Source organism: Ixodes scapularis, unplaced genomic scaffold (assembly GCF_016920785.2).
Source record: "Ixodes scapularis isolate PalLabHiFi unplaced genomic scaffold, ASM1692078v2 PGA_scaffold11__112_contigs__length_91849675, whole genome shotgun sequence".
NCBI lineage: Eukaryota > Metazoa > Arthropoda > Arachnida > Ixodida > Ixodidae > Ixodes > Ixodes scapularis.
In genome coordinates this window covers 84476327-84502038 of record NW_024609837.1, presented here as the reverse complement: position 1 = coordinate 84502038, position 25712 = coordinate 84476327, and the positions used below count along the sequence as shown (strand labels likewise).

General features: G+C 45.3%; 1 pseudogene; it reads left to right on the top strand.

Annotated features, from left to right (window-relative positions):
• LOC120840766 overlaps positions 1 to 25201 on the top strand; it is a 34868-nt pseudogene extending 9667 nt beyond the window's left edge.
• The last annotated feature ends 511 nt before the right edge of the window (positions 25202 to 25712 follow it).

Sequence of the window (25712 nt, the reverse complement as noted above, 5' to 3'; positions counted from 1 at the left end):
CAAGTAATTTTAAAGTGCTCGGAACAAGGTAACAACTTCTTTCAAGATTGCCAAGCATGTGGTTGGCGTTGTTTACAATATGCTCAATGTGATACAACCAGAAGAGATTAGCAGATATATGCACACCCAGATATTTGTACAATGATACGGCTTGAAGAGATATGTTGCTTTGTTGGTACGAAGCACTTGTAGTACCAAGACTTGCTAATCATTAGTTTCATGTTAAACAAATCACTCAACTCAGAAACATGGTTGATATCTGACTTAAGATGAGAGACATCGGAATGATTTTTAATTTTGCGATAAATGACTCAATCATCAGCGAAAAGATAGACGGATGAGCATATAATGGCGGGCGTGTCGTTAAAACAGATGTGAAAAATAGGGGCTCCAGAATAGAGCCTTGGGTTACTCCCGAGCCAACCAGAAAAAAATATGATTATTAATGCGAAAGCATCAACTGTCTCATGAAACGAGCCCACGTAATCAGCCTTGAAACCATGCAAAAGGGCACGTAATGAAACCACGCGCAAAGCTAGCCAACGGCACCTTTTGCACTTCGGTCCCGTTTGCTGGTGCGCATGGACGAGGCTCCCATTAACAGCTACCCGTCAGTTTGTGTGGTGTCATCCTGACTGTGTTATCACACTGTTGTGTTGTCGCTCATCACCACATTCACTTTCCTCTCATCGGTTGTACAGCGCGTGCCAATATATACGGCGCATGCCATAAACCAAGGGGTGCGTTCTGCTGGGAACTACGTTGCTGTCGCTTCCTTCCTCGCGCCGCAAGACAAACGACAGTTAGAACGATCATTCACCCGATGGCACTCCGTGTCCGCGAGGCAGCGGCTCCACCGTTTTATGCCCAAGATCAGCGCGGTGTACGCCGCAGGTTAAAGGGGGGAGCGAAGAGCGGCGTGGTGTGCTTTTGCCTTCACGACTCATAACAAGTGCTTAGGTGTACCTCGAGCCTTTTATTGTTAGCAGACATAAATTGATACCGATTATTCAGGAAGGAGTGCAACCATGCAAGAACGCTGGTATATGAGTGAAGTTTAGTCAGCTTCAAGGAAAGTAGTTCGTAGGATATTTTATCGAATCATTTTTGAAAACTCCTGGAATAGGCAGTCCGTCAGGAATCCACGATCAAGAATAGAATGTAGACCAGAATAGAATGTAGAATAGAATGTGAAGTTCGCATGAGAATGACTTACAAAAATCATGCTGGGACGAACTGAAGAAGAATTGGACTCTAAGAAACTTGTAAGATTTGAGTATATGACATAGGTAACTCATCTAGTTGCTGTGGGAAGGGACATCGGATGACGTTTTTGAGAGAACCATTTGTGACAATGTTCGCACGAGGTCCCCAGCAACAAAATGTAATAGAAAACGAGTTCCTGAGATTTGCGGTGAAGCCCATTCATTCATCGAGGACGCTTCAAAGCAAGGTTTGTATTGAATTTCGTCATAAGCACTGCAGATAACAGAGGGACCAAGCGCACCGACGCACGTTGAATGGTGCTCACGACCTGCAGATTATTGTGAATCAGCCATTGTCAGCGCGTTATCTTTTGACTGATATTTTTTTATATCTATATTTAAACTTTCCACAAGTGTGAAGGCGGTTGGGACAAAAGGTGATTACAATAACATGGCCAGGTCGAAACTGCCGATAAGTTCCCGAGCGCAAATACCTAGTCGCAGCCACCGGTAAAAGAGACACTTCATTCACGGCGTCGCAGATGACGCTTCACAGAGGATGATCGGTGTCGCAAAAAAATTACGAGGAGCCCCAAGCAGTTCTTATGAGTTGTGAATGCGAAAGAGCATGAGTGTCGAATTAAACGCCGCTGAGTCTTCCTTCGAGTTTTGCAGTGCGAGTATTGAGGCGCCGCCATGTTTGTCGGCGCCGAAAAGCCCCCCTTTTGGGGGATTCGGCGAGCGCCCGGCACCGTATTAACCGTGGTCCTTTTACCAGCGCTATGGTACCTCTATCAGCCGGCCGCTTCTCTGACAGGGTGGACACACCGCTCTCGCCGGCGCCATATTGTGGCGATCCTCCGGCTTAGCGGCACTGAACGCTGTGTGTCCGCTGAGCGTTCTTGCGTAGAAAAACAAGCCGCGACTTGTTAAAATTACATGCATTATGCCCTGAGTACTGGCCCTGAATAAGGGCGGTTCCCGTTTCAACCCATCCCCCCCCCCCCCCCCCCCCCCCCAATACAAGCTTCCCGTTTCTACCTTCCCGTTTCGACCCGGCTCGAAACGACCTTCTCATTTCATCCTTTCCCATTTCGCCTTATCCAAAACAACCTTCCCGCTTCGGCCATCGTTCCTTTTCAGTTGGGTTGGTTCGTTTGTTTTTTTCGTTCACAGTTGAGTAGGTTCAAGTGTCAAGTGTCTATTCTCCTTGCTCACCTAACTTCCCCCCCCCCCCCCCCCCCCCCCCCCCCTGAAACAACCTCCGAGGAATGGCACCGTGAGATAAACGATGTGTCAGGGAGGGCGCACCTGAACACTTACAGCTTCATCGACCTGATCAAACGGGATGAGGCCTTGACAAGGATACCTCTGCACCCGCTTGCAAATGGTGGTGCTGTGAGGGCCAGGTGACACCCGCAAACTGTTACAATTGGAGTGTCGCCTTTCTGATGGCGCAATTTACCTCCTCGAGATCCTCAACCAAGGCGATAGCATTTCCTGGTTTATGATTTTCTCCTGTGTACGTGATGGTTCTGTTTTTGAACTCGTAAGAAAATGAAGACACAATCATATGATCGTCAACCTGTCTGATTTATCACTCTGCAAAATGTCCCGCTCACTATGGGGACGTTTTAGAATAAAATAACGTACGCAAGCACTTTGGGTAACCTGAAATCAGCGACACGTTATAACATCTTAGGCAACGTTAATTTTTTCTTACTCAAAGTGCTTGCCTGTGTCATTCTAAGATTTCATTAGAGAGTTTTCGTGGACCGCGTTTCCCCCTCCGCTAAGCCCTCCGCAACGAAGACGCCGCTACTGCGTCTGCGCGCCGGTGGCCTTGACTGTAGAGTTTCGGCCATTATAGCGGGTTGCGGAGAGCGTCGTGCGACGGCGAAAACGGTCTGCGAAAACTCTCTAATATTGTACAGAGCGCGCCACTCCTAGCGCGAACAAGCGATTGATGGTTTTCGCTATTTGTCTAAAAAAATGAAAAGACTTCCATCAATATTATTAGTGTTTTTGCAAGGGCTCATCTAAACCACTAACCTAAGCGCTGATTTTTGGTCCCTTCAAATACCATTTCCAAGTAAAAGTAGAAAAATCGCCAACATTGTGTACGTGGTAAATTTGTCGCGCAGTGTACATATACGGTTTCGTAGATACATATTTTGAGGACCGTCTTGAAAGATACACTTTAAGTGGTTCAAGTAGAAATATATTTCGTTGAAGCTTGTCTGAAAGTGTTGCATACTTTATGAATACGTTGTCAAGTAAAAGTATTTCACAACATAACAAAATACAACGCCTGCACCTTTGATTAATTGCATTAATATGATTTCGGGGCTTATTGTTAAGCAGAAAACAGCGCAAACCAGGGTTAGAGCGATGGCCTCATTTCGCGAAGAGGTTGAGGCGTGCGGGGCTTTATACCAACGGGTTCAAACGGGACGAGTTCAAACGAAAGGATGTTTGGGCTACGGGTTGAAATATGAAGGCGTTTCGGGAACGGTTGAAACGGGACAGGTTCAAGCGGGAAGGTCGTTTCGAGATAGGGTCAAAATGGGACGGGTTCAAGCGGGAAGGTCGTTTCCGGAGTGGGTGAAAACGGGATGGGTTCAAACGGAAATGGGTTGTTTCGGGCTACATCCCTGAATAATCACACTTTCATTGACGTTCCTTCAGCAAAATAAAGTTAAGTTACAAGCATACAGCTCGTGCGTCGCGGATCTGAAATGCAAAGTGATCGCCAGCTCATTCGTGAATAGTTTGTTTTGCGGAGGTGCCAGCAATTTCACTACCGGTCCTAAAGGTGACTCGACTCGTTCTTGACACTCAAATTTATCAAAATGCCTATTTTAATATTGTGAAGTACTTTAGACGCTTAATTCAAGTGGTAACAAGGTATGTAGTATCTTTTCAGGCACTATCTCAAACATCAGATAAGCTGGCAAACAACAATATCACATTATATCAAGTGCGTAGACACAAACGCGTCGAAACAATGCCACAACAGTCGAAACATTTTTAATTTATTAAATAACAGAAATTTGTAGATAGTAAACTCCAATGCTCAGCTAGCACGAAGCGCTTTTTCACATAAAATATTTTAATCTCTACTGGAGAATTGCATCGGCAACAGCCTTGCCGATGTACTCTTGCCGATACGACTCACTTGTCGCTTCCGGAGCGTCTATCCAGCACACATAAACGTAAAGCCGCATCGGTACAAAGCGGTTCAACAGGAGCACGACGGCATGTCTTGCTGAACACAACCCTCGGTCTTTCACTCGGAGTGCATCATACACAGCTGCTGCCGCTGCCGCCGATAAGAAGAAATATAGCCACGATATGGCGCCGCCGCGGCGCCTGCCTGGTCAAAGGGTGCCTCCACCCTGTGAGCGGAACCGGCCGGCAAATGGAGGCACCCTAACCAGTGCGGGGCCGCAGCGCCATGGGGTGGCGTTCCTTAAACCTTTAACGCGCGCCAGCCAATGGAAAGTTATCCATCAATTCGCTGCAACAGACTACAGGCTTCGTTTTATCGGACAGGGGACATTTAGGTGCGGTCTGCCGTGGCTCCAAACACTGATAATGGCGCTTCTCTCCATAAAACAAACAAAAGGTTCCGCATTAAAACAAAAACATAAACAATGACGGCGCATTTGAGGCGCCAACACCAACACGACATCGTTTCCATGTCTTCCACCAGGTTTGTTTTGGAGGAGCGTAGTAAAAACTTTAACAATCTAAATTCAGCTATTGTTTCTACATTTCCTTTACATATTAATTAAAAAAAAACTATTTTATTTTTAAACATTATAATATTTTTTGGTTACCTTTATTTTTTCGGAATTCAATATTTCATGCATGATTGGCGCGCTTCAATCGCTCAACAAAAGAACGTAGACTGGAGAAAAACAGACAACAATGCCGAGACTTCTGCGCCCCAACTGCGTAGACGCGTCATTGCCACATAGCGGGATCGTCAGTTTCGAATTGGCCGCGTGCTTGATCCCGAATCTGGGGTGGATCCTGAAACACAAATCTTTCAAAGTTTTATGCTCCGCCCAACATTTGAGTTACATCAACAACTCGAGAGGTTCGCGTTTGCGCGCAGTATAGCACCACTGCCGCTGATACAAAAAGAGCTCACTTAGAGCGACGTATTGAAGCGCTGAACTTATTGCTACCTTGATGCAGCGGCGGTGGTCGATCTTCAACTGAGGGCCGCCGTCGTTCCAGTGAGGGACAGCGATGATTGTGAGAGATGGTCTCCAATGTTCAACAACAACACCTTCTGCGCCGGGGGTTTCGGAAGGGGATCATGCGGGGTGAGTCCATAAGGGACATGTCCTCATACTTGGTGTTATTCGCAGCTCGAGCCCAGTGCCATGAATTTAATTTGTTCTGTTGCAAATATTGGACTCCAGGGGGCGCTAGTTTTTTATGTACTCTTCTACTGTCCTATCTATAGGTGGTGGCTTTCCGCTACCCTCCTTCACGCCTTTTCTGCTAGGTGGGGTTGCCTCGTCTGGATATGGCGAAAGCCAAAAATTTCGAGAGTGTTCCACACAAGCTTGATTACACTTGTCTTCCTTGGAGAAGGATCCTCACAATCCCATTCTCCGCACGAAGGGCATGCGTGAGTGCTCAGTGATATTAGCAATATTTAATTTTATTGTTTTGCGGAAAATCAGGCAGAGTGTCAAATGACAGCCTTGACTCCCAGCTCCCAGACTGCAGAACTCTTGGCGATCTGCGGTGCATTAAATTCGAGTATGCTTCGCCAAGAAAAACAAGTCCACGTATTTACTGACTTAATAAGAGGATGTGAGCGCTGGACGAGTCACAATCGTCTCCTTCACAAAACCTAGGAACTCGTTAACATTCCACATACCATAAGATTAGGTGGCACTAATATAAACCCACGAAAATACAAAAATACCGGGGAACGAGAATGCTGACCCGGTTGCGAGGGATTCGCTAAACAGAGCCAACCCTCATAAGGCTCCTTCTACCGCTCGGTCCCAACTGACTATTGCATCCCACCGTACCAAGAAAAGCTCAGACACGATGCCAAGCATCATTAAGACTTGAATTTGGGCTAGTTTCTTCATACCTGTTGAAAGGCAAAAAAGCGCGAACAAAACAACTACGAGGAAGGCATAAAGATGACAAAACAGGCGGTTCTCTTGTTGACTTTGTGTGTTTATTTCCCTCGTCTTGTTCACGGCTTTTAAACGTTTACCAAACCATAAAAGCCCGGAAGACTCGCCTGGCTGCACTGCTACCCGACGACGGCTCTTCCTTCTCCTCTGAGCACTCAGATTCGGAAGGGGCTGCCTTCCCAGGTTACACACAATCACTATTCCTTGTTTTTGGCTATCTACACAAACCCACATCCCTAGAGAAATCGGGCCCTATTGTCTATTGCGCACACAATGCCCAGTGCCAGCCACATGCGCCCATTTGTTCTGGGACTGCTCAAAATGCGTTAGCTATTCGAAATCTTCCCGTTGGTACCTTGCCCCTAGTGCACTACCCTGCAAGTTACATCGAGTGGCCAAGCCCACAGTGCACTAAGCCTCCCGATCACCGCAAGAAAATCCTGGACTCTGCTTTCTTGCGTGTGAAAGGCCGACCTCACTCTATATATCTCGTCACCGATCTTCTCACCCAATCCATTTCACACATTTCCTCATCCTCCCCCTTTCTCTCTGGCTCGGATGACCTTAGTAAAATAGAACCGAAGTGTATCTCTTTTCATGTTAATAAGCATTGTTTCCTTGTTATTATTAACATCAATTGTTGCACTTTCGAAACAATCACAATGGACGAGTGTCAACTTACACCTCTATAGGCTTCTTGCACCTGACGTCACTACCGGTTAGACTCGAAATCAAAAACAACATTGTCGTCTGCTATCAGTGCCTCGGCGCCATGTTGGAGGCAATCGGCGTGGTATTGCGGCAGCAGTAGTGCCGTAATGCCACAGAGCCACCTTTGCATAACCGTATTTCAGAATATGTTCTTGTCCTAGCTAATTGCAAAGGTGCTGCTCACTTGACTTGCAGTACGGTGCACAGATCCTTGGTTGGGGTAAGAAGCTTTTCTGTCGATATCATAGCGTTAATACAATATTCTCGAGTGAAGTTTCCCATGCATTTTGTCGCTTCGGCACTTCGGAATGGAGGAGCATTGAAGCGGACATTGGCGGTCCCAGTTGGCGGTCCCGATGAGCCCATATCACTTACAACGCCTTGCACAAAGCAGAAGCAAAACATCCCCTGTAAGGTTTAAACAATGTTATATTTATTTTTCTTTGCAGAAAGATACCGGAATCGCGCATTGACAAAATAAATAAAGTTGACAAGCGCTTGAGCAGCTTCAAATTGTCGCGGCCAAACGAGCACGCCTAACTCTTTGTCTTTTTTTCTTCCTCTGCTCTTTTGTTGCTTTCTACCTCGTTCTTTCTCTCCGGACCGGATATGTTAACGCCCAAGGTTGGCCGCGTTCTGCTCCTCGTTTTGTTTCCGCCTGATCGAAGTTATGCCGGCGTATCTGTCGAGCCATTCATAACGGCGACGAATCGACTGCTCGAGCCTCGACTTCTCCTTGTTTAAACTTATTCCTGGAATTCTAGAAAGAAATTGAAAGACGTTTAGAACACCCTGTAACGCCGAATTAGAGCGCAGCTCTTGAGGAGGGGGAGGGAAGGGTACTGAGAGGAGGTTATAGACCTTTTCTGTGTACTCTCGCCTCCAGCCACCTAATAGGCGTATCCGGTATGGGCGACGAAAAAATAATCCAACGTTTCAACCTGCAAATAGTAAAAAAATAAAGGGGAGGCAAAACGACAAAGTGTGGCGTTCACGCTTCTATCCTAAATGCCTTCTATTGGCGTGGCAAAGGCAAAACAATGCTTTCACCCATACTGGAAGTGACGTCAATTCAAGATGGCGGCGCACTTGCAGAAAAGGTCTGTACTCCTCCTCCCTCCTCCTCGCCTGCTCATCTTCCCTGCTACTCCTCCCCTCGTCGTCCTCCTCCTCCCCGCCCTCCTCCTTTACCTACCCCTTCCCTATCCTTCAAGCTCCTCCCCTCTCCTCCTCCTCATTCCTTCTCTCCCCCTCCTCCTCCTTCCTCCTCCAACTCCGTCCCCCTCCCCCTCTCTCCTCCCCTCTTGCCCTCTTCCTTCTCCTCTTCCCCCTCCTCGTCCCCTCCCCCTCGTGCTTCTCCTGCCCCCTCCCCTCCTCCCCCTCCTCGTCCTTTCTCCCTTGTCATCCTCCCCATCCTTCTCCTCCCCCGACGTTTCGGCATGGTACCGAAACATCACCGTGGCGAAACGCCACCACGGTGCATTATGGGACGTTTCGGCATGGTGCCCAAACGTCACCGTGCCGAAACGTCACCTCGGTTACACCGAAGGCGACGCCGCTCAAGCCGGATACGGGCACCTAAGAGCTGCGCTCTAAAACAATGCTACTGACCATTATTCCGTGGTCACCGACTTTGACGGCATGAACAATTATTTACAGTGCAACTGACCATTTTAAACTTCGAATGAGAGGACAAACTACCGTGCGAACACGGCCCCAAAGCACACGAAACATAGCATAACTGCGATAAATGCTTCCAACATGTATTAAGGCGGGCACCGGTGATATTTACCAACCGGTAGTGGCGTTGCATCGTGCTACTGTGCAAGAACCCCATATCATGAGGGGCTGAAATCCCCTGGTATGCGTGCCGACATTGCCACTTTCGGCACGAGACCATGGTATTGAAATGTTGAGAGCTGGGATAGATGGTAATCATTTTACATATTGACATAAAAGAGCGCAAAAGTCCAGTTTGTCTCTTCCTTTGTATCTTTTGCGCTGTTTTATTTCATTATGTACAGCGATCATGCTCACCTATTAACTGAAGTCAGTGGTTCCGTTTTTATTTGAAGAGACGGAGTTCTTAGCTCTCTCCCAGCTTCTTTTCAGATTTCTGAGGTCTTTGTGGTAGTTAAAATGTATTATTTAATCAGTATTGAAAAAATTACTTATTCATATTCATCTTTAGTTGAGTCAATATTACACAACAAATAACTAATTAATTTAAAATTCGGCAGTATATTAGTAAGGACAGTACTATTCAACGAGATACCTGAAATATAAACGATGATGGAAGTAACGAACGTGTAAGTATTAAGACACAAGGAGCACACGCTACGCAACATATATCAACATAAATTCAAAACTATGAAAACTGATATAACTTCAAATTTTACATCAACAGGCATAGAGCAAGAAGGCACGTATAGAAATATATTAACCTCTTAAATACCTTATAACGAAACTTACATATTTACGTAAAAAAACAAAAAAAAAAAAAACAACAACAGAGACGTGGTTTTAATTTTAGTCACGAAAATCGTTGATAATTTTTAACGAGAATGCTTAAGGTTGGGACTAGCAACAAGAGCTTCGGTAAGGTTGTTCCAGTTTCTGATGGAACGGGGCAAGCGGGAATCTAGCTGTCTGCAAGTTAATGATAAATTTAGTAAGGAGCATTAGGAATTATTTCGCCCGCCATAGACTGCGGGAAAGCTTTGCAAACGGGCAGCCGTTTTTGTATTGCGCGTACTGAAGCTACCAATATTTTCTCTTCGTGCTTACATCAGTAAACACTGCTTCTGGAATAATTTGAATATTTGGACATTATTTGCTCTAGATTGATTGGGGAAGTCCAGCTGTCGTGAAAAGCTCACAAGGGTGGGTCGTGGTCGGAGTGACATCGTACATCTTCAAGTGTGATATCCATCCTGCATATTACACCAGCGTGATGCAGTACGTGGATTGGATTAAAGAAAAAATAAAGAAGCACAAATCCCGCAGACGTAGAGGGTAACACGCTGGAAAAAATAAAGTGTTCAATGGCGCCAGACGTGTCCAATTGTTGTTTTTCAAGCGGTAGCATTATAGGCCAAATACCATTCAAGATTGTGTCCTCAAAGTCATGTAACGCCCATGGCTGGAGCAATGGTGACTGAAGCATAAGCTCCGTCACGTTAACTCGTAAGCGCCGTCCACGTAAGCGCCGGTTGCGTAAGCTCTGTCCGCGCGCGCGAGAACGAGAGAGAGAGGCAGAAAGAAAGAGAAAGAGAGAAAGAAAGAGCGCAGCTACGCTTAAGGTCGCGCTATCAAGGTGTCGTTAAGCCCGTTGCTGTAGTGAAGAGTAAGCTCCGGTCAAGTTAGCTTGCAAGCATCATTCGCGTAAGCGCCGGTTCCGTAATTTCCGTTCGCGTAAGCGCCGGTTGCTAAGCTTACTTGAACTGTAACTCTTGGTGTCCTCCTCGACGTCGCTTTGGAGGTCGTCCGTGAGATCGCCCAAGAGGTCGTCCTAGACGTCGTCCTCGACGTCGTCCTTGAGGTCATCCTAGATGTCGTCGTACAGGCCGTCCTAGACTCCGTTCTTGATGTCGCCCCCTAGAATGTCGTCCTTCATGTCGTCCTAGACGCCGCCCTTGACTTCGTCCTCGATGTGTGTACGGCATACTACACCCATTTCATCACCGCACCATTATCTTTCCTAATTATTTCAGTAACGACGTTCCTGTAAAGCTATCGAATTTTCTCGCACTTAATCGAATAAACAAAGCTGTTTAATCTTTTTTTTTTTTTGTGAAACGTTCTGAGAAATAGTTTGTATTATTGGTGCTAATGCGTGAGCATCAGTACTTACATGGCAGGAAAATCTCATGGCGTCCGTCTGTGGACCAAAGGGTGGAAAGGGAAGCGCACCGCGTAGAGAGGAGGAGAGTGTTCAAGGAAAAAGGCGACAGAGAGGCGACGTCGCTGGGCGAAAGCCCATGCGCGCGTGGATGCTGGGGTGAGTCTGAACTTTGCGGTGCGCGGAGCGAATACGCCTTTATTTTTTGCTACAAAATGGAATGCGAACCAAGTACTAGCGCTGGTCCAAATAGGCGGCAAAAGAAAATAAATAGTGAACGAAGGAGACGAGCTGCCGAAACCGTTCAACAGCGAAAGCAGTGTCAAGCAGCGGATGCTGCTGGTGGGCGTGCAAGGCGGACGAACGGGAGCCCCCAAGGCCGGAAAAAAATTAAAGGTTCACTGGTGGATACTTAGGGAATTTGTTAGCCTTTCGGAAACGCCACACACGTCCCCCTTTGGAAAGCGCTAACACTGACCCCGTAACATAGCCAAAAAAGGCACAAAAAAATGGAGGAAGCAACGACTTAACCCCCCTCGAAGAGTGAGGAGAAACACAAGATTTTTAAAATCAAGCTTTACGTTAATATGATCGGAACCAAAATATGATGTGAAACCGGCGCCGAAATCTTGGTAAAAGGAATAAGTATACTAATAAAATAATTAGGCTCTCGAGAGATACCTGCGAACGGAACACCGCGGTTCACGGGAGTCCCGTGATCACGTGATGTCAGGTCACGTGACACCATGATGTCAAGTGGTCACACGTCTTTTGTCCTCTACGCTACTTCTTTCTCTCAAAACCATGAACGAGCAACAACAAAATATTGATTTTGTTTTAGAGGGCCGCTATCGGGTTAGTCACGGACAAAGTCACATTAAGTAAAATGCTATCATTTTCGCGCAGAACGCTCCATCTTGTTCTAATCGAAACCTCCAATGAACCTTTTTTGGAAACTCATCGAGCAAAATTAGCCGTCACCATGTTTTGGGCACGAAGTGCGTATGGGAGCCCATGTGCTCGCCAAACACCGATGCAGCACTCGTTTTCGACACCGGCTGAGCCGTGTACATCTGAATGCTGATGCAACCCTCCTGCCCAATATATGTCAGATCACGTGTCCAAAGAATGGCAGATTAAGATCTCTTTCGAAGCGGCTGCTAAATGGCGCCAACTTTTATGAAGCGTCGATTGGAGACGGTGTAGTATTTTGCCCTGTGTCGCGAAAGCTGTATGGCATCCCCTGCCCCTGCTGATTCCCAAGCGGTACCGATTGAGGTATGTTATTTTCAAATGCACTTTCTACCTCATCCTAATTAGTGATTGCGTCTCTCAATGAGTGGGGCAGTGCTCTATTCAATTCCTGAGCTGCATTGACGGGGTCCAGTAGGGCGGATGAAGCACAACCTTGAGGCTTTTGGTGTAAAATCATGAGAACGAATGCCTTACCGAGACATTGCGCTTCCAAGACATTGCGCGACTGGAACAGGCGTTCACGAGCCTCCGAAAGGGCCATTGCTGAGGAGAAGCGCACAATAGATTCTAAAGTTGCAATAGCCTTGCCATTTATGATGATATTAAAGTTGAGTAAAACCCACTAAAGGCAAGAAAAACTGAAAGTCTGTTATGAAGGCACCCATGCACAGATGCTAAAAACCGTCTATGCTCCATTTCACTTGAAGACAGGCCGCGGCCGACGTTATATCCACAAACGGACTGCTCAGAAACAAACACGTCTTTGCCCGCAACGGGTAAGACCAATGCGCGTGGGCTAAAAAAAAAACGAAAAAAAAAAAAAAACAGATACGGGTGAGGTGAAGCTGCTGCGCCTGCGCGGTGAAGTCAGCCATTTTCCCGCAGTGGATTGACATCAAAGTTGAGATGGCCTGAAGAGGTTGTAATTTATTGATTTACGTATTCCTTTACTTACCCTCAGGGTCAAAGTACATAACAGAGGGGAGTAGTAAAGACATAAGCAAACAAGACTGCAAAAATAAACACTTATGGTACGTCAGAAAACCACAAGAAAGACTGGACATTTTTTTAAAGTAATTGGGTCAGGTAAGGTTTACACATGGTGAGGAGGGTGTTTCCCTTCCGCAAAAGCGCGAGGGATGTACGAATAGAAAAATGCACTCGTGTTGCAGGGCAGAACGCCAAACTAATGCTGATGGTCTTATCGGCCGAAAAGACATCCCGGGGCCCTTAGCAGGTTTTCACGCAGGGCAGAATGATAGTAAATTTTATGAAAGAATGATAAGCGAGAACGTTGACTGTGTAAAGCAAGTTTAGCAAAGATAATGATAACTTCATGGAGGCTACGCTAGAAGTGCGATAATAGAAATAGTAAAACACGCAGACTTGTTTTAAATCGATACTAATGACTGAATGAGGTACTTCATGCCGGCGTCTCAGGCGGAGGCTGAGTACTCAAGCTCCTGAACCCTCATCCCACATCAAGAGATGAGGGAACAGAACAAAAATTTCTTCATAGAAAGCATTGTTAATTACGTGCACCATATGACCGTTCCACGACAGTTCAGACGTTATATGAAGACCAAGGTATTCTATATATCTTTTCTCTGATTCCAATCGCAATGTGTTACGATAGTGAATAGGCGAAAGTGTGTTACGATGGGATGCGTGCATTGATTTGGCACTCGGTGGTCTTCAGTTCCATTAGCCGTGTGTTGCACCGGTTAGCCAGTGAGATTAGATCATACTGCGAAATGCTTATGTCATTATCGGCTTATGTTTATCGGTCAACTACAAACTCATCGGTCTATAAACCAACAGAGGAGGAGATTCAGGCCGGCACATCGCTAATATATATTTAAAAAAAAATTTTTTTTTCATACTGCAGCTTTGTCGAGGCTATTGCAGGAGTGGGGGAACGGGGGGAGGCATATCACAATTCCATTTGAATAAGAAAGGAAAAGAAACATAAATCAACGTAAAATAAGATCAACCACTGTCAGCCGCACACGGAAACTCGTCTGGAGTTAATGAAAGGATGTTACCGGGTAGCAGATTCCAATGTTCAACTGATCTAGGGGAAAAAACTCTATTTAAACATGTCAGTACGTGCTTAAAACGGTAAAATGTTTAGGTCGTGGTGGGTCCTTGGTGATGATGCTATGTGAAACCTTATGTATGTGTCTAACGAGGTGAGACGTGGCGAGTTAACCAGACCGTAGGGGACATTAAGTCTCTCAGTGTGACGTCTATTGGAAAGAGAAATTAAGCTTAGAGCAGAAAGATTAGAGAATGGAAAACAAATCTGTCGTAGCGACAGATAAATAAAACGTACTGCTTTCTTTCGGACTCATTCGATTTTGCCAATATAAGATTGTTTCCAGGGATTCCTGATGACTGAACCGTACTCAAGGATAGGGTGTATTACTATAATATATGTTAGAACATTGGTTTATTGTGGGTCAACGCGTAGGGTACGTTGAAGATAGGCGAGTTTTAGGTCTCTTGTTACAGGTAGATTCGATGTGCTTTGACCAAGAGATGTCTTGCGAGAAAAGAAGAACTATTCAATTCAATTTAATTCAAGGTTTATTATCGCGTGCTTACCAACAGCTCAAAGGCCTTTGTGGTAAAGCACGAAGCATAAAACATATGCTTATCATAAATTTCCATGGTTCAAATTATACGCATGTTTTAAAACGTATGTATATATATATATATATATATATATACATACGTAGCATATATATATATATGCTACGTATATAGCATATATATATATAGCATATATATATATATGCTATATATATGTATATAGCATATATATATATATGCTTTACATTATTACATATGCAAACAATTCTGGCAATTTTAGAGCAACCCCGTACAAACAATAAGGCAAGTTTGTACAAAAGATATAAACATTTCCAAACTTCAAGTCTAAAATGCGTTGAATTCGTGATATCGGTAACAAGTTGCCATGAATATCTGGGTAAAAAACTCTGAGATTTCTAGAGTTTGCACTGACAGGAAAACGGAAGTGCAAAGAAGAAAGAAGTGCAGGACTCTCTATAGACCCTTGGACACCTGTGCAAAAACTTAACATCCCGGACAGATCTCCTGTTATGTAGAGTGAAGGGTTTTAGTTTGGATAAAATTAAATTATATTCAAAAAAACATTGACAAACAGAATATCTGTCATAGACAGTCCGCACAAATCGGTTTTGTATAACTTCAATTTTTTCACTCACTGTAGTAGAGATGGAGTTCCAAATAACCGGTACAAAATCAAGTCTAGAGCGTACATGAGTACTGAAGAGTCGCAACAGACAATGATGAGTGCTAAATGGTCTAGGTATGTGGGCCATTCTGCCAACATGCGCAGACTCTGAAAACAATAGAGTTCACGTGAGAATAAAAAAAAAAGATGTTCATCCACAAGCACCCCTAGACCTTTAACTATTGTGTTCCGACTTATACTTTCATTTCTATACAATACATATACGATACGCTTTCTGGACAAAGACATCAATTGGATTTTGCGGGGGTTCAAAACTAAATTGTTCAGAATACACCATCATTGTATTGAATAAACATCTTCTTGCAGCAAAGCACAGTCAGCGATAATGCTGACCTGCCTGAACACTTCAACGACGTCTGCGAACATGAGCACCTGCGAGTGTTTCACAAAGGACAGCAAATCATTTATAAAAATAATAAACTGCGAACCAAGATTCGAGCCCTGAGGTACACCTGAATTAGACATGAAAGGTTGTGTCTGGTACCCAGGAACACTAACACAGTTCTGCCTTTCATTTAGATAACCAGATAATATATTCAGGACCGAGCCCATAGTTCCCAAGTTTCTTCAATAGCAATGCATGATTGACCTTGTCGAAGGCTTTGGACACATAAATATATTCGGTATCTACCTGACCCCGACACTGAACAATCGGCATAAAATAATAAAGAAATGTGCAAAAATTTGTTTCAACAAATCTTCCTGCTAGACAACGATGCTGCATATAAACTACCTTTCGTTTAAGATAATTACATAAACGGTTGTACATCACCTGCTCGGAAACTCCTGAAAATGAATTGAAAAGAAATACTGGACGACAATCGCTGACGCCACTAAAATTACCAGATTTAAAAATTAGGACAATTATTCAAGATGTTCAGTTTTTTGCAAATAAACCTGTTTGCAGTGACGAGTTTAAGAACTTCTCAAGGATAGGAGCGCAAATTTCGCAGCAGCCCTTCACAATAAAATTGGGAATACCATCGCAGCCGGTTGATATTTTAGAGTTTAGTTTTCAATAACCGAAAGCACCTCATCGACTGTAATTTTCGTAAGAGCAAATAGTCACCAGACGCCCATGTCACAAGGGAAGTGGTATTGACACTACAAAGACATAATCTAAAATGATGTGAACACTACTCGCAAACAGACCTTGGGGACGTATGAACACGAGATTTACTGCGCAGCGTTATATTGCTTGATTCCTTCCGTGTATGCTTCTTTACAAAGCGCTAGAATTCTTCAGGTCGTTTGTTCAAGCTCAGCTCTACTTGCTTACGATACATATACCGGCTATTAACGAGGAACTTCCTTGTGAGTTCACGTCATATGCTATATTTTTCATACGAAAAGTTCAGTTTTGTCTTTTTATTCAATCTGTGGTAATGCAATTTTAACCTTAAGTAATGACGTAGGTCCTTAGAGAACCATTTTGAATACTTCTCGGGAAGTTGAAGGTGCCTAGGAATAAACTTATCTCTTGTTTTAATGACTACTGATCTAGGACCGCCTGCCATTAAATATTCATTCGAATTTTGTAAAATAACGCTCTAATCATATTTCTTAAAATATTTAAATAACCCAAAATCATCACCGAGACCGTACGTATATGTAAGCACGCAGCAAGGTGGCATCACCCTTAAAGACATTAAAACAAGATTGCGAGCGGAAGGTGGTAAGCATCAGCAGAATATGAGGCAGGGGGATAATATTATAATCTAATAAGAAGGTTGAACCAATCTGAGGAAGTTATCTCCACCCAAACCGATTCTTGATAAGTTTCTAGATCGTGACGTCTATGTGCGTTCAAAGGTTGCCTGCAAGCTAAAAGTACACCACCGCCGTATGTAATCCCGGAAGTATATTCACGATCGCTTCGAAATACAGAAAAATGGAGAATAGTCACAACTGGCGATACTGTCATGAAGCGAGGTTTCCAATAATAAAACATTCTCACAATCACTGCCTAGTAGTTTAGACATAGATTCATCTATTTTGGTTCTAGGACCACGGACATTTTGGTAGCACACGCTAAGATTTCGAGCAATGCTCAGCTTGACTTATGTTATTCGGAACAGCCACGTAATGCCGTGAGATAGGTAGCCTCCCAATAAAAAGACGAATACTGGAGCCTCCCGGCCACATATCGTAACTCTTTACCGTCACAAACGCTTCCTCATGGATGGCGAGATGAAACGAATTGCAGGTAGGATATAACGTTTTTAGTCTGAATCTACTTGCATTCAGGAACCCTTTCCAGTGCGTAGCCATTGAATGAATATGTGAACATGGAAGGGGGAGCGTACGCTTAGAAAAAGTCATTAAGACGGTTTCGCGAAAGTTTATGGTCATTTGCCAGGTGTTGCACGAGGTGCAGATGTTTGCACCTGGTAACGGGCCTACAACAGAACTGAACCTTGCGGAAGAGCTTAGTTAAGATGTGTTAAAGGAGAATTAGAGCCACTAACAATCAAGGAATTACGGTTCAGAACTGTACACAAATAATGAGTAAAAATAAAGTTGCGTTTTGCAAGAGAATGATTTACGAAAGCCATGCTGACATTGTCAAAAAACGTGCTTGAGTCAAGAACGTTAGCAAGATTCGAGAGAATAATACGCTCTAAAATTTTCCAGGGAACGCTTGTTAGAGATATTGCCGTGTTGGAAAATCTTGATGATGGAAAGATAATGGGAAAATCCTCATACAATCGTAAACATGATATGGGACATCCTATACCAACAAAAAGACGGGTCCAACATATTGGATCAAGGCGGAACGATACAGGTGGGCGGAACCATACAATCGTGTCGTATTATGGGACATCCTATGCCAGCGTAGTGGATTATGGCGGAACCATGCAGCTGCTCGGAACCATGGAAGCGCACGGAACCACGCAGGCTCACGGAACCATACAAGCATTACATAATATAGGACATCCTATACCAGCGAAAAGGAGATACCGGCATGGTGGAGCCATATGGTTCCGCCATGGTGGTATCGCCTTTTCACTGCACTCTAAGAAAAAATGACTACCCTGGGTAGTCAAATGGCGCTTTGGACGCTTTGACTACACAAAAGGCGACTTACTAGCGTTTGGGCAAAGTTGCGACCACAAACCGCTGTGGAATGACCAAATTTCTGCAGGTGACGACGGGGGTATGGTCACTTTCGAATCCGATATTCACGTGCAGGCAGTCGTAAATGATATTAGTAACTTAGATAACAACAGGAAGACTATAAATTACATTCTTCCTTAGCTTTTGTGATCCTTTAAGATCCGCAAAGATCACATCTGTTGTGCAATTCGCGTAGATTGGTGGAATAAACATTTTGTCAGCGCGAGCAGCAACACTGGTCTTGACAGCCGTGGACCATGGTAAGGTGTAGCTGTGGCATCATAACAACAACAAACGACGTGGGTGTTTGCCGAACTGAGGTGACGATATCGTTTTACCCTATTTCATTGTAAAGAATGTTGAAAAATGATTACTTGTATATCTGATCGTGTTGAATCATTGAAAGCTGAGACCGAGGATCGGCAGGGTAAACATGCTCAGAGGTATGTAATGTGTCGCCAGTACTATTTTCATCCATCTAGGACTGGTTATGGGGTGCCATCAGGGCACCCCATAGCGCTGCCGCTCTACCGGCCCTTCCTGGATGTCTCCTGCTGCCAAGTAGTGGCCCGATCGTCGAACCACCACCATCGTCGCCTCTCCACCAGAGGATCACTACATTTTGGTGCGTCAGCTACCACTATATTTCGGCGCGTCAGCTACCGCGACATATTGGTGCGTCGGCCGAGCGTGTCGGCCCATCCCGTTTTTTCCGACTGTTTAACTCTTTTTTTTTGGCGGAAAAAGAGCCCCCGTGGTTTTTCACAACGTTCTTGCGCTCGTGCTCGTTCAGTTTTTTTTAGGGCAGTATATAAGCTTCTGAGGTTCCTTGCAGTGTTCCAACACTTGCGTTCCTTCAGTTTTTTTAGGACAGTAAATAAGCCCCTGATGTTCTTCACAGTGTTCCAACGCTCGTAATTGTTCAGTTTACCAGTCTGTGGAGCAAGACGTGGCCTTTCAAACCTTCTGAGCTTTTTCACTTGGCAGGTCGCCCTTCTGTCCCCGGTTTTGGACTTTACGAAATTTCATTGCATTGCGCGCGTTCAGTAGCGGCTCCCTCAGCTCCGAACGGAGTCACTCGAGTCGGAGTCATCGGAGCGCCTACTGAGCGGCAAAAAAACCCGCGACTCCAAACTTTCTTCTACGCAATTTCCGCTTCTCCCCCTGTGCCAGGCGGTCTTCGAATAAACTGGAAGCAGACGATGGCGAGCACGATCGCTTTTATTTGACGCCGGTCTTGAAGAAGTCTTTACAAGGTCGTTGAAGAAAAAGCGAGTGACTGCACACATCAGCGCTGCTGTTCGAAGCAATGCAACGCGATCGAGCCCTTCGCTTCTCGGTGCAAAGGCAGCTACTGTTATAAAAGCCGACAAAAACGTCGTGAGCACGCGCAAAATATAGAGCTCGGCGAATCTACGCGGCCGGTTGCGATACTTTTATAGGGCCATACGTTTTTGCTGCCCTTCGTAACGAACTTCCTATAATGTATTCGGCCGTGTGTATACGAAAAACATCAATCGAGATCATGCTCTGCGTGAGTGTCCAACCGAATTTGCGTTCACATCCTGCCTTGCTCTGTTCAGCGCGGACAGGACTATCGTCGATATTCACCGAGTCTCCGTGCAACGGCGATCAAGACACGGCGTCAAATAAACGTTTACGTTGTTTATTAGCATATTCAAACCAAACAAAATACGGTCCAATGCATTTTCCGAAAAGAGCCTTACTTGTAAAAGAAATTCGAACACGTTATTCGTTTTACCTTGAGCACTTTTCATTAACAAAAACGAGCAAACCGCACAACCGCGACAAAACCGACGCAGCTTAGCCCCCCATTTTTTTTCTCTTTTCTTGCCGGATATCGTCACCAGTCAGGAAATTACGTCATCTTTAGCTCCTTTGACTCTACGTGCACCGTCTCCAGACTCGATGCTTCGGAGATTGACTCCGAAGCCCCGGAGTTACGTGCACCGGAAGTGACTTTTGGCCGTTCTAAAAAAGAAATCAGTGACTCCTTGACTCCAGGGCCTCTACTGAACATGCTATTGAGACATGCTGCCCTATACTCCGTTCACCCCTAATCTGAGACAGAAAAGTTTGGCCATTTGTTGGGAAGTATAGGAAACAAATGAGGAGGCGCCATTGGCCGAAAGCTGGCTGGCCGTGTTCCAGGGCGTCTTCACAAATTCGAAGGTGGACAATCAGAAGCCGGAAATAATACCCTGGCGGTGGTTGCGAAAAACATTAATACGTGCGTCGGAGTGACCCTCTGTGACTGAAAATGTGGTGCACGTGATGTTTCAATCACGGTCATCCGAAAGTATGGTGAAAGAGTGCGGCTGGCGGAACGATCGACATAATCCGTGCGCCGAGGGCCGGGAATCTACTGTCTGAGTGGTCACACTCTCCCTGAGCAAAACAGAGTTGAGCGGCACATTTGTTTCTTACATCTTTCTGCATGATCATGATTGTAACATCCTGTGCACCCTATTTTCAACCATGAAGGGTCACTACAATTCACACTTACGTGCTTATTAAAACCATACACCAACATATACCTATGGTTAAAACAGTTTCTCGCTACTACCGCTAGGGATTCGTTTAGGCTTCTGGTTGGTCAAGAGAGAATGTCAAGCCCACTTTCTGCTTCTGGTGCACGCCCAGGCTCTGCCCACGCCTCCCATTGACCAAACACTCTCTAAACACGGCTCTGAGCTGAGACTGCAATGGGAACTACGTGCCCGCCGAACCAATCAGCCGCTTCCCTTTCATCACCTGACCCAGTCCTCGGTATGTGGATATGAGCGGGAGCGTGATCACGTGGCGAAAAAGGGATGTATGACTAGTCCATTGAGGAGGTAGCTTTCACCGCTGTCTCAGCTTAGGGATGAATGGAATATAGTCAGCGCGCAAGATGGCCACCCAGCTCTGGAATCACAAGAAGTTGGTGTTTACAAGACGGCCGCTGTCTTCATTGGCCTCCTCGCTCGAAACCGTATGCTGAAGAACCAGCGTGCACCAGCATGCGACACGAAGCTTCATCGACGGCTGCCCGTGCGCGGAGGAGCTAGCATCTCCTCCGTTCTAGACGGGCGCTTTCGGTGAATCGCAGTGCTGGGAAATTAATTGTTTCTCTTTCGGTGTTTCTTATAAGAAAGCGTTTTTTATCATAAATGTCTGTGACCTCTTCAACAGCCGTTAAGTCGACATTTTCCTTTGACTGCAACTATCTCAAATATGACTAACTTTCCTCGGATATGAAGTTTTGCCAATATCATTTCTCATTGATCACTTGTGTGTATTAGAAGATAAGTGTCGTGTTCTGGTATTTTTATTATTGAAGTCTCCCTATAGCTACTGTTAAAAAATATTAAGAATGGGAGTGCAGTAGTTTTACGTTCTTCTTTAATGGGGTACGGAAGCAAAATTTTAGCGCCTATTTCTTTGTGTAGACATGGTCTGCTTCATGACAGCAGCTTACAAACAGCAGTCTTTCGTCTGTAAATGCAAGAAAAGCAATTGAGGTCCTAGCTTTGTTGGAATGTCTCATGTCACAGGCCCATCGGGAACTACGCCACGGTGTGGCGTGTCCGATGGAGGCGTGCGGGAGCGTGTGGCGCTTGGCGCACGTCTCAAGTCTAGTACACCGTACCTCGGGCATTCCAGTTGGCAGAATTGTAACGCGCTGACGATAAAGCTGGCGCCACCTAGTGACGGCGATCGTAATTACTATACCCTTGGCCTCGTATGGGCTCGTGAGGTTGCGAGCGTGACGTCACGGGCAAATATCCCGAGATGCGTTGTGCCGATCGATGGCTGATTTTGAAGCGCTCGCCAGAATCTGTCGGTTGGAACAAAAAATATAGCCATCTGCTGAAAATACAAGCGTGTCATTATCGTTTACGGATATTATGGATTATATTTCTCTTATTTCGAAGTGTTCCGGAAATATTCAAAGTTTTGATTCTGTGCCCCCTAATGTCTTTCTTGGGGATTTGTTTAAAAAAAATATAAGGAAAGGAGAATCTAATATTTTGCTTTTACTAGTTTGTTACATCTTCACAGACACTATTTCTACTATTATGAGTGCAAGTTCGAGCCCGAGCTTTCACCTCTTTGCCATTCTTGTTCTGATGTTCTGCTCTATAATTAATGAAATCTAAACCTAAAAGTCAATCACCTCTGCTTTGTCGCCAGCAGGGTTCGCGTTGACTGTGAGCCACGCCACGACTCGTCTCCCATCTGGGTACCCCATCACCTGGCCGCTCTACCAGCGCTTTTTGGATGTCTCCTGCTGCCAAGGAGCATTCTGATGATTGAACCACCGAACCTCCAACATTGTTGCCTCTCCGTAAAAAAACTACTACAGGTAGGCTGGCCCACTTGTGGGGAATCTGTGTCCAGAGCTGATCTGCCTGGTGTTGGTGCTGTCCTCTTGGGGTGCCAACTGTTGTCATTCGTATACCATCAAGTGAGTAGACAATTTCAGGAATCCACCATAGACCTAAACTGCGCGCCCATACAGTCTGTCCCACACCAAAAGGATGGTTGCCTCCCATGTGCGGGGACGAGTCCAAATGCATATCGACAAAAATCAATCTGGAATCTGATGTCGTAGCCAAATAACAGTTAAGAAGAGTACTTCGTATCTTTTGCTGAGATTCTGCAGCAGTGGAACTTCAACAACAGTGGGGAAGTGCTTGCAAGCCTGGTTCCAAGACTGTGAGGTTGAACCTCATAAATGCCCCCTTGTCTCCACATATCGCATGCTTAGATAACCCGATGAACTGCAGGTGATACAAAGTGGTGGTGGGTTGATGCACATGACCGTTGTAAAAACAGTACTATTATTTTGGGTTCGTTGTCAAACACAAGTGTCCTTGGCTGTCCAAATTGATCAAAGATGTCGTACCGGGCTTCCACTGTGGTCTCGGCCGATGCTTCTATTTGCTTTGTGTCCGAGTGGACCACGATCGATCAGTATCACCTAACTCTTCAGCAGTACGACAAAATATAAGCCATGTTCAGCGTTGCTTGGTATTCAATCAGCTGACCCGAACCTGCGCCAGGGGCATTTAACAGTACTGGGCACATGTTTCGCACCTTCTTACGTGGTCTTAAATGTCTTTGTCAACACCGGGGTACCAGAAGATGGTTTGTGAGTGACTGACCTGCCTGGGGCCCTATGTTGCGCTTTGTGGACTCCCACGGCGACTAGGAACAAGGAAGTGACGTCAACAACGCAGCAGGCACGGATTAAGTGTTGATTAGTGAAAGTCGCGATGACGAATTTCCGCAGAAGAAAACAAAGCTCACTTTTTTCTTTGTTTTCTTCTACTGAAATTCGTCATCAGCAACTCTCACCAATCAACATCTAATCTGCGTTTGCTGCGTGTTTGACGTCACTTCCTTCTCCCTAGTCGCCGTGAAAGTCCAAAAAGCGCAACATAGGGCCCCAGGATAGGCGTCATGGAGCATAGCCTCCTGTACACTGATAATGCCTGCTCAATTGCCAGTTGCCAGCTATCACTACAAGGGTGTGTCGCCTTCTTATACAAGGCAGAAAATGTGAATGAAAATAAGCCTCTCGTGCGTTCTTGTATTCTTGGTGCTGTTTTTGGCATTTGTCGTGCTACCTGTGGGCAAGAACTTGCCGGGGCTGTCATTTCACGAAACCCCAAGCAACACCCGGGATCATGAAACGTGACTAAAGCTTATTTTGAGGAAAGACTGTGGAATATTTGTATGAACTTTCATCGGTTTCATTGAAGACAAAGGAAAGGACAAATACTCGATCGCGAAATTTCAAAACAGAATGAAGAGGAGGATGAAGACGTGATCGAAAAGAAACGCCTCAACGGACCTCAACGCCTTCCAAATGTAAATATTGCATATAAATCCTTTTAATTACTCCTCCTGCACCGATATTTTACAAAAATCTTGGTGCCGATACCCGGGTAATAACAAAAAAAAAAAAACGATGGAAAGGCTCAAGAGAAGACGAGGAGTAATACGGTCCACTGTTACCAAGCTTGTCAACGACATTTCCTCGGCATTAGAGCTGACTCCGCTACCAGAAGGTGACATAGAGGAGAAGCTCAAGTTCCTTACATTGAAAGAAACGTCGCTACACCAACTAGATGCAGAGATCGCAGACCTCATTGACCAGAACGAAATAGAAGACGAAACACAAACCTGTACCACGTACGAAGATACTATAAGCAACATTAAAGCAAGTACGGCCCGAGCGTTACGAAAACAGCACTGCAACGGAAGAGTTTTTTCTAACAACGACACTGAAGCAAATGACCTTAGAGAACGTCAAGCAAGTGAACCTAACGTCAAGCTTCCAAGACTAGAACTTCCAAAATACAACGGAGATCTGGAAGACAAGAAAACGTTCTGGGACCAGCTTCAGTCATCTATAGACCACAATCCAACACTGTCTCCAGTCGACAAGTTCAAATATCTGAAGATCTACCTGGTCGGAAAAGCCGATGCTGCTGTCAAGCGGATTCCCGTGACCAGTGAAAATTACAGCGTTGCGATTGAAGTCTTAAAGAGAAGATTCGGTCAGCCCACTGTGATAGTTAATAACCATCTTTCCCATCTCATGGACACCAAGCCAATAAGATCCTCAGAGGACACAGAGGGACTCAGGAAACTCCATGATGATGTAGTGACAAGCATCAGGAGCCTACAAAGTCTAGGAGTGGATGTACATTCTTACGGTGTTCTTCTGCGCACCGTACTCCAAAGAGCCCTCCCTTCTGATCGTCTGCTGAGGTACAACCGGAAGCTGGACGTCAAAGGGCCTCAGGGGACGGGGAAGACGATTTCACATTACTTCTTTCATTCCTTGATGCAGAAGTTATAACAAGGGAGAAGTGCTTTCAACTCTAGACACACTCTTCAAAAGAAAAGTTCCGTTCATCACAGGGGTCTATTGTTGACAAGATAAGTTCTGCATCGGCTCTTCCTACATTAGAAAAAGTCAGCGTCCACTGCTGTGTTTTCTGTGGCTCTGGTGACCACCCGCTGCAGGAATGCACGAGACACCTGACATTACAAGAGAAGAAAGAGAAACTTAAACAAGACAACAGATTTTTTCGATGTGGAAAACAATTTCACAGAGCAAGAGAGTGTCGAAGCGCACGAAGGCTTTCTTGCGCGAGTTGCGGTGGCAAACACCTCGCAGTGTTGTGTGATCCAGAATGGGCTGCACTCCGACCATCACCTAACGTTCCTGGAGGGCCTTCGCAGTTCATCGGGATATCTAGAGCGGGATCAAGCCGCCCCCAACAAGTGTTAGTTCAGACTGCTAAAGTACTAGCTAAGGGTCAAACTGAGACAACACTTCGAGTCTTGATCGATGGGGGGAGCCAGCG